This window comes from Balaenoptera borealis (assembly GCF_965194805.1).
Source record: "Balaenoptera borealis genome assembly, chromosome: X".
NCBI classification, from domain to species: domain Eukaryota; kingdom Metazoa; phylum Chordata; class Mammalia; order Artiodactyla; family Balaenopteridae; genus Balaenoptera; species Balaenoptera borealis.
The window spans coordinates 130,971,131-130,988,318 of NC_138881.1; the positions used below are offsets into that span (position 1 = coordinate 130,971,131).

The window sequence follows — 17,188 nt, forward strand, 5'->3', positions numbered from 1 at the left end:
TACTGTATTGTGTGCTTAAAATTTACTGAGGATGGCTCCTATCTTAAGTGTTCTTACCATACACACAAAGAATGATGATAATAGGAATAATAATAAATAAAGGAATGAATAGGTCGGGAAGACACCTTTGGAATGACACATATGTTTACGGTGTAGATTGTGGTGATGGTTTCATGGGTGTAATCTGTCTCCATACTCACAAAGTTGCATGTATTAATCATGTACAGCTTTCTGTATGTCAATGATACCTTCATAAAGTGGTTTAAAACAATCAAATGGGGGGGAATATAGTCACTCCAAGTACTGAGCACGTTGCCTGTCACAGTAAATAAGTAAATAAATGTAATTATGGTTTAAGCTTAGCTCAGGACTGAGAGTGGGTACTTGGCAGGTGGTGCCTGTGGCCAGCTGCTCCGCCCTGGCTCAGCACTGCTTCTGTGAAGCACAAGGGCTGCCCAAACGCAGAGACCAGCTCCAGGTGCAGCTCCTGACAGAGAAGGTGGGCTGGTCGCAGACACCTTGTTTTGGTTACTTGCTATTCCTTCCCCCACACACCCTTTCATTGTCCTGGTCCTTAACCTTTAACTCCTGTAAGAAGCTGGGTTTGCAGATTTCTGAAGACATTTTGCAGTGTGCAGACCTGTTTCACCTTTGTTCCCCATCCTTGGGTCTGGAGATAAAGGCAGGAATACAGTACTCTATGAAAGGAACAATCATAAACCTCAGGTGCCTCAGACTTCAAAGAAATGGCAAACTAGGCATCTCATTTTATACATGGTCCTCTTTAAGTACACTTGTATGTACATAAAATGAAATTGTACTGAAGTAAATCTTATTGCTGAACGTTTGCTTTCCGGAAGATACTTTGGTGTAATAGTTCCTAAGAAAATTTGTTTTTTTAAAGGACCAAAAGTGGGGTGAATGTTTCATGGGTAAAGACCTTTTTCGTAACGAGTGAAGGTGAAATGAGCAGACTGTGCGACTCAGATTCCAGCTGCGTCCCCATCACTCCCCTCGGGAGTGTGCCGGAAGGACCCCAGAGAGCTGGCCCACTGGGGTGAGCTTATAGCCTTGGGGCCCCAAACTGCAAGGATGGTCAGCATTCCTGGTGCTCTGGGTTCAGCAAGACCTGACTGAGGTGGGTGGGAGGTCAGTGGGGACACAGTTTTGCCGAGAGCTATCTTGTTGGCCTGTATTAGAGGGGGAACAGAAGGTCAGAGCAGGCCTGGGTGAACCCCAGGTGCTGGCTGAATGTCTTTTTTCTTCTTTTTTTTAATAAAGGGACTCTCTTTTCTGGTTGTTGGCTGAGTATGTAATGTCCACTCTGGGTCATCTAAGGGCCGAGACCAAGTACTCTGTTCCTGCTGTGACCCGTGCTTCTGCTACCACGTGCTGCACAAGGTAGGTACCTCAGAGTCCTAGCTGAACAGCTCATAGAGAGACAGGTCTCACCCTTGCTTCTCCACCTGCATCTTACAGAGCTGGAAAGTAGGAACTGCAGCCCGGCAAGCCACGGACCCAGGCAATCCTAAAACTGCAAAGTCACCTGTGTTGATTCCAGCCAGCTTTTAGTAAGTAAATCCGTGACTCTTGTAAGAAGAGATTTCAGAAGATGTGTACCTTCTAGAGAATTCACATTTAGTGAGGGGCGTGTGAAAAGGTGTACACAATTTTAATCTTTTTATTTTACTAATAGTGTATCTTAATGATTGAAAAATAGAAATTCCTGTAAATATAAAGAAAACCAGAAAGTACTCATACTTTACACACCTAGTGTTCACGATCTAATGGGCCTGCTTCGCCTTCCCCTCTCTCTTCTATCTGAGCCTGCACGATGGACGGGACTCACCTGGTACAAGTGACGCGGGGTCGAGCTGGACTGTTGGTTTTCTGCTCTGCCTCTGCTTCCTCTCCGCATCCTGGACTTTAAAGAAGATGAATGAAATGTCTGCTCTGGTTGCTGGCTGTTTCATCTCCAACTTAACCTCAGTCTGTGGTTGTGGAGGGCCTCAGAAGTCAGGAAGGTCCCCCGCCGCCAACATGGGGAGGGTGGGGCCGGACCCAGGTTCCAGCCCAGCCCTGACACGCAGTGCGCTCAGTGGGACATGTTGGCACGCATGCAAGGCTGTAGCGCTGCCAGCCCCCATATGCTGCCTTCTTGAGGGCTGGCGGTGCCCTTCAGGACTGGCTGCATCCTTCGTCCCATTTGAGTGGGCAGTAGTAGATAATAAAATCTCAGAATATCCCTTGACCCCTGACCATCCAGGCAGGCATCTGTGGTCCTCCAGCTTAGGCCTGCCTGGGCCCTGTCAAGCCCCTGTGGCCAATCGCTGTGCTGACTTTGCTGCTGGGCAATTGAACAGCTACCTGGGCAGCGTAGACGGCCCCTTGGGATGTTTCAGTTCCCTACATCCATGTGATTGAGAAAAGGGCCTCCTCCCTCATAGCCTCTCAGCCTTCCGAGAGGACGTAACCCTCCAGACATTGAGTGTGGCCCTGGCCACAAGCAGCATACAGCAGACCGTGGCCCTGCAATCCTCTGGCCTTCGGGTTGTTGCAAACCTTTGACATTCATACTCATTAAAAATCAAAGGTATGGGAGCAAGTGGCTTCCCAGCTGGTGTTTTCACTCTGAGGCCACGTGGTCTCCAGGAGCCACGTGCATCCGGGCCCAGTCCCTGCGGCCTCCGGAAAGCCAGCCAACTGTGGATTCCACGGTATAGAATCATCCTTGAGACACTGCTCCGCTGAGTAACAGTTTCCTTACCACCTACCGTTTGGTTTCTGTTCTCTGTAAAGGAGAGAGCAGAGACTGGGAAATGAGCAAATGTGTTCTGTGGAGGTGGGTGATTAATATAGTCAGAGGGCAGGTGTGACTCCTGGGCTCCCACCTCCCAGGGACACAAATGAAGTCTGTGTGCCTTTTGAGGTACACTGGCAATCAGGGCCAGCCTCTGATGTGAGGCCCCAATGCCCAAAGCAAGAGTCTTGAGTTTACCACCAACAGCAAAGTTGCTATTTTAGCTAGTGGAAGAGCTTCCTGCCATCAAGGGAGGACAGCAAGAGCCCTGGATGGGTGACCACAGCCCCTGACCTTAACTGAACCTCTTCTTTTCTGTTAAAATGGACATTGAGTGGGTGTCGCCTGCAGTTTCTGGAAGCCCTGGATGCAGTGAGAGAGAGTGTTCCTGTGCATGGGGCCACCCAAAGGCATTTAGCAGCACAAAGGATTGGAGGGAGACCAGATCACACTGCAAGAGAGTGAGCCACCAGAACTGCCAGGTCCAAATCCACTCTTAAACCTGTCTCTTGCAGTTATTAATTTATTTCTATCGTTTAAAAATAATGTTTTATTTTACTTTAGTAGGTGTGTCCAGTCCATTGGAATCAAAAAAGTCATAGCTGATACATCAGAACGAATAATCCCTGAGACTCCCTTGGGTGCCCTACTGGATGGGGCATGGCTGGGAGAGATGAAGACACTGAGCAGGGTCCGAACTTAGGGGAACTGCCAGACTGCTGTGTCTCTGTTCCTTCCCTGTCCCAGGAGAGCGAAATCCCGGAACAATGGAAGGACAAGCAAAAGGGGGAAGAGGTCTTTTGGTGGCTTAACTGTTGTGTTTGTATTTTCCTTTGTTATGTTCCGTTTTGTTAATGTGTGTTTTTACTGGGAAGTTACCCATTTCCTCTAGATTTCTAGTGTGATGCAATAGGTTTCTCATTCTAGTTTTCATCTGAATTGTCACTTATTAACTGACATCCATATTTCATTTGGGTTTCCTTCATTCTAAGTTTTTCTCTTCCAGGATGCCATCCAGTGTATCATGTGACATTTAGTCATCATGTCTGTTTAGGCTCTTCTGGGCTTTCACAGTTTCTCAGACTGTCCTTGTTTCTATGACTTTGACATTGGTGAGGAGTACTGGTCAGATACTTTGTTGACTGTCCCGCATTGGAATTTACTTGGTGTTTTTCTCAGGATTAGGCTTGAGTTATGCGTTTTGAGTAAGCAGATCACAGAGGTAAAGTGCTTTCTCATCACTTTATATCAAGGGAACAGGCTCTCAGGGCAACTTATCACTGTTACTATTAACTTTGGTCACCTGGCTGAGGTAGTTTGTCAGATTTCCCCACAATGAAGTTAAGTTTTTCCCACTTCCGTACTGTGTGTCTTCTTCAGGAGGAAGCTACTTTGGGAAGCAGCACTTATGGAGACAGGAGTTATCTCCACCTCCACAATCCATGAATGGCTGAGTGTCCACATCAATTATTGGGACTTCCACATAGGAGATTTCTATTCAACCTTATTGATTAAAACAAACAAACAAACAAAACCCTATGCAGTTACTTATTTTTACCAGCATGGACACCTGTGGACAGGTTTTTTTGTTTGTTTTCTTTGTTTTTTTTAACTTTTTGTTATAATCCAGCAGTCCAGATTTTGTTGCTAAGTTCATTCCTACTTTGGCTATTGAGAGCTCTTTCCATTGGCTCCTGTTTTCCTTTGACACCATTCCACTCTGTGGATTTTTTTTTCTTGATACTTCCTTATTTTCTGATATAAGATTCAAGATTGTCCTGGCTCATATATTTACTGTGTCAGTCCTAGTGTCAGCCATAATTTCAAAGAGCTCTGGTTCCTTTTACTAGAGAATGTTATGAAAAAGTTACATATAGGAGCTGAAAGTGCTCAGCTGATAATGCAAGGAAATATATGCATGTATTCCCACCTCTGTGTATTGTTGGGTCTCAGGGAGGGGTGCTCCACAATGGCATATCAATTATTTTGAATTACAGTTCCTTAATAAATGGCTGATGCAAGAGGGACACTCTGACTCTCTGTCTCCTTGAAAGCAGGAAATAAGTCTCTCATGTGAAAGGTGCAGAAGCCTATATGAACAACACTTGGTACTTCTTTAATTTACTGCTCCAAGCCCAAACTCTGTTTAGATTCTTCACTAATTGAGTATCCCAAACCTAAGTTTCTTTGGCCTGTAAATTCCTCATAACTTTATTCTATGATGAAATTAAGCCTCACTTTCTGTTACAGTTGGGGAGGGATCTGTAAAGCACCTTGGTTTTTAAAGCAAAGGTTTGTTACTGGAACAAAGTGTCCCCCCAAAATAGTCTGATGCTCAAGATGTCTGTGTTCCCTTCATGTGATAGTTCAGGGCAGGTGGGGGTCGGGGCCCAGGCTCTGTCCTCCTTGTTTCTCTTCCCTGCTTTCAGGTGGAGGGCTCCAACCAGCAGGGGATGGGGTGACCACATGGCACCATGCCCTCCATCCTAGGACACAGGCTGGCCAAGGTCCTCACCACCTCCATCACTTCCATTTGGAGCTGCAATGGGTGGGAAGGCTGGGAGGTGCAGGCTGGCTGTGAACAGGAGAAAGGGACGTGGGTTCTGGTGGACAGCTGGGCGGCTCTGCTGTGGCAGGGTCACCCGGAAGCTGGCGCACAGCCTCTGGTCCTGTGAAACATGATTACACAGCAGCATGCAGTCTCTGATGCTTTGTGGTTCTGGAAATCCTATAGGAGGTGGTTCAGAGCAGATTAAGGTAATGCTCTCAGTGGAGGTGGTGAAGACAAAGGTCTGCCCTTGAGACTGAAGGTGCTAATGTGGGTGTATATACAGGACAAAACCATCTCGTGTGAATGTAGATCAGGCTCGTTTAAGATCAGTGCAGTCATGGGGCTTCCCTGATGGTGTAGTGGTTGATAATCTGCCTGCGGATGCAGGGCACACGGGTTCGAGACCTGGTCCGGGAAAATCCCACATGCTGCAGAGCAGCTATGCCCGTGTGCCACAACTACTGAGCCCCCACGCCTAGAGCCCGTGCTCCGCAACAAGAGAAGCCACCGCAATGAGAAGCCCGCGCACCGCAGTGAAGAGAAGCCCCCCTCGCCGCAACTAGAGAAATCCCGTGTGCAGCAATGAAGACCTAACGCAGCCAAAAATAAATTAAATAAAGATTTTAAAAATCTTTAAAGAAGGAAAAAAAGATATCAGTGCAGTCGTGTTATGCCTAAAATCTCATATCTTGTGCCTTTCCTCGGGCACACCTTCCTCAGTTCCTGAGGCTACTGTAACTCACATACAGGGGAATGGAGAGTGGGCTATCTAGTGTGAGACCTTCTTTACCCTGTGTGTGAGTCTGCTCGGGGCTGCCATAACAAACACCACAGACCGGGGAGCTTGAACAACAGACCTACCTCCTAGTCCTGGATGCCGTCTGAGATCAAGGTGTCTGCAGGCTGGTTTTTCCTTGAGGCTTCTCTTCTTGGTGTGTAGACAGCCATCTTCTCACATGATCTTCTGTGTCCTAATCTCTTCTGGTAGGACATCAGTCTTATTGGATTAGGATCCACCCTAGTGACCTCATTTTACCTTGATCACCTCTTTAAAAACCCCATCTCCAAATACAGCCACATCCTGGGGTCCCAGGGTTTAGGGATTCAGCATGTGAATTTGGGGGGATGTGACTGAGCCTATCCCATCCTCCTTAGGAACCAAGTGTGCCTCAGTCCTTCCTTCCCTCAGGTCCCATGGGGATCATGCGATAGCTAAGGGAGAGGCCACTTGTGCAGTGTTTGTGTCCCAGTTGGGGAACCCTTCTCTGCTCTCTTTGATCAGGCAGCGGCCGTGCCAGTCCCATCCTGAGGTGAGCAGTTCTGGGGTTTCCTGCCGTGTCTCCTGGCCTGCTGAGGTGCTCAGTATCAGGGAACCCAGGAGCCACCAGCCCAGTAGGGATGCCGGGGACTCTCAGGGCCTTGGCAGATGTCTCTCCCAGCAGATACCCTAGCGAAAGTGGGGAAACATTTGGGGATTACATGTGGGAGAGAGTCACAGTCTCGTTTATGCTTCAGAAAGACCACGTTGGGGTGGGATGTGAGACGCACTGTGGGGGCAGGGAGATTTGCCAGGGCCTGATGGAGGAACCAGGCACTAGATCGGGCTTGGGCCAGGGCTGTGGGTGTAGAGGGGAATTAGTGTGAATTTGGAGGAGGGGGTCGCAGGGTATGAGATCAGCTGGTGCACAATTCTCTGGTTGGTTGATGGTGAGGTAACAGGGTGGTGAACAGTATCAATGCTTAGGTGCCAGTAGGTCTGGGGGCTCTTGATCATCAAGTACAGTAGTTAATGTCTTCCATCTGGTAGAAGTCTGTAAAACAACTCAGGAAGCGTGCATCAGATGCTGTTATCCAGGTACTTCAGAGAGGAGCTACAGCAGAGGATATGGGGGGGGTGGGTCTGTCCTGGGAAGGCCCCGTAGGGTCCTGCTCGGTTACACCCGGTGTCTGGGCTCAGCAACCAGGGAAGGTGGGGCTGCTCCTGGGTGTGGGGAGCTGCAGGATCCCGGTCCCCTGAGGGCCCTGTTAGCCCCCAAGGTGAGATGGGGGTGCAGTGACTGGACAGAGGCGTCTGGCCTGGGAGAGGGGTCCGGGCTGGAAATGTCACGGGACTCATCGCAGGGAGGGAGAGGAAAGACCAGGCTGGGGAAGGTGGGTTACAGCAGACTCCACGGATGTGTCTGTGGGCCTGACAGAAGCAACTCAGAGCCAGAAAGGAGTGGCCGTCAGGGGCTCAGCTCCATTCTCGTGTTCCTTTGTAAAACCGCTGTGTCAGAGTTTGAGACGCTGCCAGGAGACGTCTGGGGCCAGTGCTGCCATGGCTTCATCAAAGGGGTCCAGGGGGAGCACAGAACCACTGCAGACCCCGCCCATGTCCTCACTGGGAATGAATCCCATCGGGGCTCCTGGGCTCACAGACTTGAGGGAACCTCTGTCCTCAGGACTGGTCTTCCTCCTTCCTCTCACCTGTTGGTCAGAGGCCCAGGAACCCCCAACCTGGCTCCACCCCCAGGGCCTGGATTCTGGGACAGCTTAGGGGTAAGCAAGACCCTCATTCTCCTTTATCTGCCTGGGGGCAAGAATGTCTTAAACGCTGCAATTGACTGATGATGGAGGGCTGAGTGTTTCCAGCAGGTATGGGTGGAAAGATGGGGCGTGAAGTTCCTGTGTCTACAGGGTCTTCCCAGCATGAAGATCTGTGTGTTTCCCCTGGCCAGTCAACATCCTCCCAGGAAGCCCAGATCCAGGATTATGAGGGCAGAGGCTCTCCCCTTGCTTATCTGTAACTTCCCACTCCCACAGCAAGGAGCCTGGCTCCCACCATCTGCCGTTTATGTATGCATTGCTCCTTTCCAGGTTACACGTGCAGAGGTTCCAGAATTGTTAGCTACTACACCCTGGAAAGAACTTCGTAAAATAAAGCCCACTGTATATGTACGGTCCAGTTTGCCTTTAGTCTACAGATTCCATTCATTTCCAAAGGTAACTTAGGTCAGCACCTTTTATCCCATCCCCTACAGTGAGTTGTTTCCATATATTTCTAATACATTTAGATTCTGTCACATTATGTATTCCATCGTGCAATACTCCTACATCCCAAATAAGTAAATTTGAATAGATTATGATTGGTCCCTTGGGCTACAGACATCTGTGGGCTTAGACAAATGCACAGTGACAGGTATCCATCCTAGAGTGTCACATGGAACGCTTCACACCCCCACCCCATGATCTGCTTATCATCTGTGTAGCTTTGCCTTTCCCAGAGTGTCACCAATGGGGTCATACTGTGTGCAGCCTCCTCAGCCTGGATGCTTTCACTTAACAATATATACTGAGGATTTATCCATGTCTTTCCATGGGCTGATGGTGCATTCCTTCCTGCTGAGTAGTATTCCACTGCATGTGTATGGAAGGAAAAACAATTTTCACTCTGTCCTTCTAGGTTCTTGGTTGAGCCCCACCCCCGCCGTCTAATAAAAGCCAGATTAACAGTAGAAAAACAGAAGTTTAACAGCATGTATACCTCCTGTATACAGGGGAGCTACCCAGAAAAATTGAGTCAGTCCCTGAAATGGCCAAAGCCATCACCTTAAATACCAAATACCATCTTCAGATAAAAACAAAAGACCTTGGGGAAGGGGGGAAGCCAATAGTGGCAGGTTATCATGCAAAGCACAGTAAACAAAGGTATTGTATGCAGATTTAAGTCGGGACTTCTCCGTTGATAAGAGTGACTTGAGATTTAATCATCCTTCTATTTCTGGTGCAAAGAGGAAAACGCGTTACAAATGGAGATTTCCTTATAAATGTCCTTCATAAAAGGTCAGTCTCTACTCAGTTTTTTCTATCTTTCTTTTTTTGAATGAGACTGAAATAATCCTTATGCCAGAGAGACATATATTGGCGTGGTGTATTCTGCTCGCCTTGACATGGATGTCCTCCACTTTGCTTATGCAGTCATCTAGTGAAGGATATCCCGGTTTCTTCAGGTTTTTAGCCATTACGAATAGTGCTGCTGTGCATGACTGCATCCTTTTCTGCTTTTAGACATAGATTTTCAAAGCAGTGCCTATATACTGGACGCATAATTGTTGGACCCCGAGGGGAGGCTTGATTAGTTGTGGAAAAAGCTGCGGAACTGTCTTGCCAGGTGGCTGTGCCTGCACCCCAGCCATGAGGAGGGGTTGCTCCTCACCCTCCAGCAGTCGGTGTTGCCATGGTTTTGTTGGAGTTTAGCCATCCTAGTAGGTGTGCTGTGATGGCTCACGATTTTAATTTGGAAATCCCTAATAGTATATGATTTTTTGTATAATTTTTGTATGATTTTTATTAGCTGTATATCTTTTTTGGCCAGGTGTGTGTTCAAATCCTTACCCATTTTTAAAATGGGGTTGTTCTAGAGGTCTTTGTCCATTTTGAGTCCAAGTCGTTTACTGGATATGTGGTTTACAAGTATTTTTCTCCCAGTTTGTGGCTTGTCTTTTTTATCTTGGAGAGGCAGCAGTGAGTGGTGGCATGAAGCGAGATCTTCATTGCCTGCGCAGGAATTGAACCTGGGTAGCCTGGATGAAAACCAGGAATCCTAGCCACCACCCCCGCTAGCTCTTGCCCCCAGTGAAAAATGCATTTCTCATAGAGGTAAAAACTGTAAAAACAGGTACAAAGTTTATTATTAGAGACATAGCACAGCAACAAGTGGGAGAGCACACAGAGAAACCGTTTGTTTAGTTCAGACAGAAGCAAGGCAGAGATGCACACCCGGAGAGAAAGGGTGTGGACACCCTCCCTAATGAGGAGGAGTGCAGTAGAGAGGCGGTTAAGTCACTTATATAGGGCAGTTCTTCCGGGTCTCTGTTCACCTCTGGCCAATTATCTGGTTTCTTTTTCCACACCTGCCCTGCCCTAGGACCCTCCCCAACATGCGTGCGCAACTTTTTTCCAACATGGATTACCACCCAGAGGCCTGTGGGACGACCTTAGCATCACCTATTTTGGGGTGGTGCCCCTTCCTTTTTGACCCCCAAGGAACCTTTCTGCACATGTGCAATGTTTCCCTTGCCCCAAGGATGAGAAATGTATGACCTCTTGATCTTTTAACAGGGTTTAGTCCCACTCTGTCCCTCCCATAAAAATGTCCAATGTCTGGTTATTTACCCTATTTCTGTTGCTGGTTTTCATATCGAGGTGCAGACCTCGAAATATAGACAGGAGTCCGGTCATAAATATGTAGTCCTAGAGCCCGTTTGTCTCTTGCTTCAGGAAAAGTAAACAGGGGGTTGGTAATGAATGTCCAGCCAGGAGCCCATTTTTTTCTCATCCCAGGAAGTGTGAACCGGAGGCCAGTTGTAAATGCATAGGCTGGAGACCATTTATCTCCTGCCTCATTTTGACTGTGTGAATAAGGTCTTTGAGAGTAGAAATCTTTAATTTTATAAAGTCCACCATAGTTTTTTCTTTTGTGATTGGCCTTGTATGTTAAAACTCAAAGCTCGTGATCTATAGACGAAACCCAAGGTCATGTAGATTTTCTTCTATGTTTCTCTGCAATTTTCATAGCCTTGCATTTGAAATGTCTGTGAATAAATTTGTGTGAATTTGGCATAAGTTCTAAAGTTTGTGTCTAGGGACTTCCCTGGTGGTCCTGTGGCTAAGGCTCCGTGCTCCCAATGCAGGGGGCCTGGGTTCCATCCCTGGTCAGGGAACTAGACCCCACGTGCCTCAACTAAGAGTTCGCATGCTGCAACTTAAAAAAGAAAAAGGTCCCGTGTGACACAGCTAAGACCCAGCGAAGCTAAATAAATAAATATTAAAAAAAAAAAATAAGTCTGTGTCTATAATCATTTCATTTCTTACGGTTTCTAGTTAACTGCTCCTTAACTATTTTGGAGAATTCATGGGTCATTTGGCTCTATTTCAATTTGAATTTCCACAGCAGAATGGATGTAGCAGAAGCCGGGTCTCTTCAGGACCCACTGGGGCTTTGGGACACTGTGGGGTCCAGTTCACGCTGACAGGAGGCAGGTCTCCTCTGGACCTGCTGGGAGGTGACGCTGCTAAAAGAAAAGGTGAGGAAAAGTGGGGGAGAAGGTTCTTGTGTCTAGTTGAGTGCTGAGGGTGTCTGTCCTCAGAGGACCCAGGAGAGGAAGGGCTTCATGTGGAACACTGGGTTTTTAGCCAGTTTTTGTGTGGTGTAGACAGAGTGCAGTGTTCTTTGGTGTGTGGTGTCCAGTTTTGCCAGCACCATTTATTGAGGGGACTGTTGTTTCCCCAGTGTATGTTCTTGGCTCTTTTCTTGTGAATTAACTTACCGCATAACCGTAGGTTTATTTCTTGGGTCTCTGTCCTGTTCCTCTGGTCTGTGTGCCTGTTTTTGTGCCAATTGCACACTTTTTGGTGACTGTAGCTTCGTAATGTAGTGTGAAGTCAGGGAGCGAGATGCCTCCAACCTGTTCTCCTTTCTCAAACTCCCTTTGGCTATTCAGGGGCCTTTGTGTTTCCACACAAATGTTAGGAACGTTTGCTATATTTCTGTGAAGAATGCCATTGGAGTTCTGACCAGGCTTGCTTTGCATTTGAACATTGCTTTTGGTAGAATGGACATTTTAACAGTGTTCTTTGCATCCATGAGCATGGGATAGCTTTCCATTCATTTGTGTCTGTTCAGTTTCTTTTATCAGTGTTTTACAGTTTTCAGTGTGCTTTCACATCCTTGGTTCAATTTATTCCCAGTTATTTTTTAGATGCAATTGTAAATGGGATTGTTTTCTTCATTTCTCTTTCTGATGGCACATTATTAGTGTATAGAAAGACAAGTGGTTTTTAGGGCTTCCTTTGTGGCTCAGTGGTTAAGAATCTGCCTGCCAATACAGGGAACACGGGTTCGAGCCCTGGTCTGGGAAGATCCCACATGCTTTGGAACAACTAAGCCCGTGCGCCACAACTACTGAGCCTGTGCTCTGGAGCCCGCGAGCGACAACTGCTGAGGTCGTGTGCCACAACTACTGAAGCCTGCTGTCTTACAGCCCTTGCTCCACAACAAGAGAAGCCACCGCAATGAGAAGCCTGTGCACCACAACGAAGAGTAGCCCCTGCTTGCCGCAGCTAGAGAAAGTCCGTGCACAGCAACGAAGACCCAATGCAGCCAAAGATAAATAAAGAAATAAATATTTTTTTAAAAATTTATAAAAAAAAAGAAAGAGAAGTGATTTTTGTGTACTGATTTTTTACGCTGCAGCTTTACTGAATTCGTTTATTAGTTCTAACAGGGTTTTGGTGGTTTGATGTGGGAAACTAGAATTCAGAAATCCCACTGTTTCTACTACAACCAGGTCATCCACAGCACCCAAGACACAGTGGCTCCTAATATAACCTTCCCATGGTGCCTGTTAATAACGCGTGGACCCTACAAGAATGATGAGCGTCACCACTTTAGGTGAACCGCATCTGGTTAAGGTTTGGCCTCTATTATGAAGTTTGATGTCTTCTCTGCTTTTTTTGGGCATGGTTTTGACCTGGTTCTTTTGAAAAGTAATGTACTCCCCAGTAATTTCAAGTGTATAAAAAAACTATAAGTAGCAGTACAAAATACACCACCTCACGTAAACTACTCAAGTGTGTTTTATGCAATACTGGGGTCCTCTCCCAGGGAACCAGAACATAAAGACCCAAAGACGAAATTTTATGGTTCCACCTTATAATCCTATCCACGGGCCCACTTCAACATTCACCATCTCCGCAACTCTATGGAAATGTCTTTTCCCATTCTGATCCAGTTTTCTTTTTCTGAAACCATTATTGAGACTTTCCCTCATTTTCAAAACCTTTATGGGTTTAAAACACATGAGCTAAGTATGATCTGGGTGACCTTTTCTGCATGACCTCTTTGACTTAGAATGTTTTCAGTGTTCATCCATGTTCTAACATGTATCATCAGTGCTTCATTCATTCTTTTCATTGTGCTTAAAAGTAACATTTACCATTTAAACCATTTTGAGTATACAGTTCTGTGGCATTAACTACATTCACACTGTTGTACAAATATTCTCACCATCCATCTCCTGGACCGATTCATTTTCCCCATGGGAAACTCTGTATCAATGTCTCTACATTTTTGCCAAAATTTGTTATTTTTAATTCTCTTGATTATAGGCCTTCTAGTGTTTGTGGAGGGGTATGGCGTTGTGGTATTAATGTGCATTTCCATCGTGACTAACGATGTTTAACATCTCTTCAGGGGTTTGTTGACCATTTGTATGTCTTATCTGGAGAAGGGTCTTTTCAAGTCCTTTTTCCATTTAAAAAACTGGGTTGTTTGCGGGGGCCTGCAGCTCCGCCGCCCGAGCCGGGTCCCGGCAAGCGCTCGTCCTGGCGGCCTTGGCCTCGCTGAGTCCAGCCTGGAGCGGTCTCCGCGCCGCAGGGGCCCGCGCGCCGGGGCATCGTTAGCGGCCTCGCAGGGGCGCCGCTTCCTGCCTCGCGCTCGCAGGAGAGGGGACGCCCGGCCCCAGGCGCCCGTGCCCGGAGTGCCGAGACCGTGCTGTGCCGCGCGGACGCGGCGCCGGCGGGGCGGGTCTTGCTCGGCATTGGCTGCGGCTCACCTGAGCGCACCGGCGGTCTGCGCGCCTTTCCCGGAAGTGGGCATCCCGGCCAGAGCGCACCTGGCGCGGGGCGTCCTCGGGGGCTCGTGGGGGTGGGTGGAGGAGGGAACCACAACTCACACCAGAGCTGTTCGGCACAGTCGCGGAGCCCCCTAACCTGGCGGCCGCAGGAAGGGCTCGCCTTTGAGTAGAGGCTTTGAGGACAGGCCCGAGCCTACCCCGTCCAATTTTACAAAACATCTGCTGGTGTAAAGCTCGCTCCCGCGCGGTTTTCCCAAGTAGCCAAGTGCCCCACGTGAGGTATCTGCAAGGAGAACCTGAGAGGGCCCGTAGCCCTGAGAGACTTGCCCTTGGCTTATGGCAAGGCCAAGGGATTTATCCTGCATGGTGATTTCTCCTGCTGAGAACCCCCAAACCCCACTCTGGCCAGCTGGCCCAGCTCTGCTTCCTGCACGTCTCCAGCCCGGGCCGGCCCTTGGCCACCTGCTGGGATGGGAAAGGGAAGGGTCTCAGAATTGCACCTTAGAAACTTGCCAGGGGGCATGGATTGAAAAACATGGGGGCCATCCAGGCAGCAGAGAAGGGAGAAGGGCACCTTGCTGCCCTTTCATTGTGGAATCGGTGGCGCTTCTGCTGAGAGGGGCCTTTCCATGGGGACCGCATGCAGTGTGTTTGGTGTCTTGGAACTGAAGAATTAGAACCTGTACAATTTTCAAATTATGTGGTCCTTTAATTTAAAAACAAAACCCCTAGAACCTTTGCTTTATAAATTGAAGTCTGAAAATTGAAGGTCTGTTTTGCTTCCACTGTGACACTATATTAAGAAATGTGGATTTATTGAGAAAAGAGTCAGAATAGAGAAGGAAACAGAGAACTCAGAGGTAACACTGTAGTTTGGCAAAGGCTGGGGGGAGTTAATTTGTCAATGCTGTTGGCTTTCAGTAGCCTGCAGCCATTCTCCTCCTGCGGCTGAGGGGGTATAAAGCTGTACTGGGTTGCTCTACTCTTCTTTTGTAGAATTCCAGCTCAGAGCCATCTCTTGATGTATAAGTATTTCGCAGACTAGGTTCCCAGGCAACTCCTGGAGGGCCAGAGGGGTTCCTTCCTTCATTATACCTGTCTGTTTGAATGAAAACCAGCAACGACATATTTTTCTTTAAATCTGGTTTATGGTCTATCATCCAAAAACCAGATTAGCTATTTCCGCACTCTCTCAACAGGCTCGAGTTCCTGGAAACTGAAACCTAGAGAGGGTGGAAGAGTGCCCGTGGGAGAACGGGAGAGCCTGCCGGGAACCGTGACTCCTGGGTTTTTAATGAGCTTCCTAAACAGCATGGTCATTAATTGGCAAGTGATGACCTTACGGAGAAACTACTGGTGAAAATGTAAAAGCCTTCTGTTAACAATGTGCCCACCAGGTGCGCATCTTATGGAGTATTTTCATTGCATTTCCAACACCTGGGAGGGTGTTGGGCAGAGGGCAGATGTTTAATAGATTTATTGAATAAGTTCAATTACATACAATTATATCAATGGAAGGGTCAGCAACACTATGAGGTTAGGGTTAGGGTTAGGCTTAGGGCCAGGGCCAGGGTCAGGGTCAGGGTCAGGGTCTTAGGGTTAGGGTTAAAATGCAAGTTCTGGGGTTGGGCAGATCTGGGTTCAGACCGTCGTTTACAAACTGTCTTCGTGCAAATCGTGTGTTTTTTTCCTAAGACTCAGCTTCTACCTTTATGAAACGGGGGTAGCAGTGGTGCTGATCCCAGAGGTTTTGTTGAGGCAAAACTCTTTTCTCAGTTCCTAGCATGCGTGAGTGCTCAATGCACTCAGTTAATATTATGGTTATTGACCCTGGAGATACTCCCCAAAGCTAAAGGCCAGAGGCCTGACAGGTGTGTTGAGGAGGTGGGTGCCTACTGTGAGCCCGAGGTGGCAGATAGCCAGAGGAATGGAACGGCTGATGCAGAGCGGGACTGTTTTCTCCTGCTTTAGACTTTTCTGTATTTTCTAGATTTTCTTAAAAGAACCATGTAGATGGTTTTGTACCCTGAAAACTTCCAACAAAATCCTTAAAGACCTTATCCATGCAAACATTTACTCTAAAAAGCTGGAGAATGGAACTGAAGACCTATTTTGGAGAACTTTCTGTAATCCCATTTCCTGGAATCTTCTGAAATGGAAGCAAGTGGGGGAGGGGTGTGATCTGTACTAATTCTCTGAGCTCTTGGGTCTAATCACTGAGCATCCCTGCATCCCAGCTTCCTCCTGAGATCATGGGTACCTCTCAGTTCATAAATTCAACAATTCCTTATGTAAGTAAATAAACACACAAAATACATCAGTGGCCAACAATTCCTCACTGTCATCAATACTGGCCACGGTGACCTCTCCTTGGCTCACAAAGGGGAAGTCAAAGGGGTTGGTTGAAATGAGAAGCAGGTCTGTGAAGCAGAAGGATCCCTTTAGCATCTTATGGACAACTGACTCTGAGTTTTTTTCCAATGTGATCGATTTGGAAGATGAGAATGATAACCAAGGAACTTACCCATAAGTTCCGGCTTCTTGTTTGACATGATTTGGTAAAAAATATGATAGCCTCTCTCACGGGATAACTGAAATGCCACCCTGGATTTTTCTAAGAGATCTAAGATAACAAAAAACGATGTGATTTTAGGGTCCCCAGGAGATGCCTCTGTGGCTAAATCCAAGGTGCCAGATAGAGTGTTTGGACTCACAGGTTTCAATGTCCGCTGACACCAGCTTTCCTGTGGCTCCAAAGTGAATGCAAATGAACGTCCCATGTCCAAAGACAGATTGAAAAACACAGTTATTTTCTTTCTATGGTACTGTAGCCAGCTTCTGTTAGGTACTACTGAGGATGGGTGGGCTGTGTAGGCTCACGGAGGAGGTGATGCCAGAAGCATGAGGACCTTCCTCCTCTCTGTTTGCTTGGCATCTGGTCCCCACGCTGGCTCAGCCAAGACTCAGGTAGCTCTGCCCAAAGCACCTGGCCCTGTTCCCACAGCTCTGGGGATGCCTGCAGGCTCCCTCTCAAGTCTCTGTTTGGAACCACCTCACACCTGACTGTCTCCTTGGTCTTTATCCTGCTCAAACTCTTTGTAACACCTTTGAACTGATAACCTGCTTGGACTATCTGACTTCTTTTTTGCCTCTGGATGTTACTTCTGACATTTCTTGCCTCAGTTTTCCTTACTACTTACTACATGCAAACCTAGCTCCCAG

At 47.5% G+C, this 17,188-nt stretch overlaps 2 long non-coding RNA genes across 3 annotated transcripts; one reads left to right on the forward strand and one right to left on the reverse strand.

Annotated features, from left to right (window-relative positions):
• The first annotated feature begins 384 nt into the window (after nucleotides 1-384).
• On the forward strand, nucleotides 385-4,829 carry LOC309620270. 2 transcript variants are annotated; one of them, XR_014239495.1, is made up of 2 exons: nucleotides 385-1,138; nucleotides 1,282-4,829. It is a non-coding gene; the product is annotated as an uncharacterized lncRNA (long non-coding RNA). The 2 variants fall into 2 exon arrangements; XR_014239496.1 differs by having other exon boundaries at nucleotides 385-1,057.
• A 10,054-nt stretch (nucleotides 4,830-14,883) lies between these two features.
• On the reverse strand, nucleotides 14,884-16,627 carry LOC309620145. The gene is made up of 3 exons (XR_014239444.1): nucleotides 16,491-16,627; nucleotides 16,283-16,386; nucleotides 14,884-15,065 (listed from the first exon to the last, which is right to left on the reverse strand). It is a non-coding gene; the product is annotated as an uncharacterized lncRNA (long non-coding RNA).
• Nucleotides 16,628-17,188: the final 561 nt, after the last annotated feature.